Raw genomic sequence first — 1,294 nt, forward strand, 5'->3', positions numbered from 1 at the left:
CGAGGGAATATATGTGGTAGAGTGTATTATATTAGGAATTATATACTACGAGACTTTTTATTCTTCGTACAAAGATGTCATAAATTAATAATTACTCATAGCCATTAGATGTCAAATTGGATGGGTTGGGGTGTGTGTGTTCAAGTTCGAGAAATTATTTTTGAAATTTAAAAATCTAGTCAATCAAAAGCATATAACCACCCGATTTGAAATCTAAAGAACAAAGATGATTGTAACCTCCTTGTGCTCCAAGTAAATGGCCTCTTTGTATTTTTTCCAATATATTATACGGACATGGGACATATTATGATATAGCGTAGTATCACATGTATATGCAGTTGCAATGTATGGTCCAACATGCTAGTATGTTAATATATTTCTTGCTCTTGAGGGGAGTAAACTGTCCATTTACTCCCTATGATAAAAGCCAAATTTAAGTAAAAGAGCATATACTATACACCTACTCTCCAGCCAAAAGACGTGTTTGGGAGAATTGTTTCAATATGAAAATTTGGCACCCATCTAAGAATCAATAAATGATTATTTTTCATAAGATTTTGAGTTTTCTATCACTTAAATTTCACAATAAAAAAAATTAGATAGTTTATGTTCAATAGTCGGAATATATATATATATATATATATATATATATATATTAGTAAATCGGTATATATATATATATATTTATATTAGTAAATCAGCTCACCATAAAATCGAAAATATATCATTTTTATTTTAAAAAATCGGATGAAAAAATCAAATAAAAAATACGGATCGGTAAAAATACTTCATATAAAGATATCGTTAATATATCGGATTAGGCTAAAACAATAAGAGTAATTTATAATATTATAAATTTTGAAATTCTAAAAAATAAAAATTATGTCAAAGGCATCAATAAACTAAATCATCTATAAAAACTTTACTGGACTAATATAATTAAGGCAATTAATTTAGATGCTTCGTGACTCTGATGCAATCATCCAATATTAAATATACAATTAACTAGTATATACCAAAAACATATAAATCTACCAATTACATATAAAAATAAATATGTTATATAAATTTATTCATTAAATATTTTAACTATAGTATGATGACAAATATACTATATAAATTTATTCATTAAATACTTAAACATCATACTTATTTAGCAGGTAAAAAAAAATACACGATTTTTTATTTTCTCATTACAAGGATTTAACTATAGTATAGTGACCATGGTCACACCATAACTATCGTTAAAGTTTTATGAATTTCTTTAATTACGGTTTAGAGAGAGGAGGAAAAA

This window comes from Amborella trichopoda, chromosome 6 (assembly GCF_054954075.1).
Source record: "Amborella trichopoda isolate Santa Cruz 75 chromosome 6, AtrichopodaSantaCruz75HAP2 v2.0, whole genome shotgun sequence".
Lineage (NCBI taxonomy): Eukaryota > Viridiplantae > Streptophyta > Magnoliopsida > Amborellales > Amborellaceae > Amborella > Amborella trichopoda.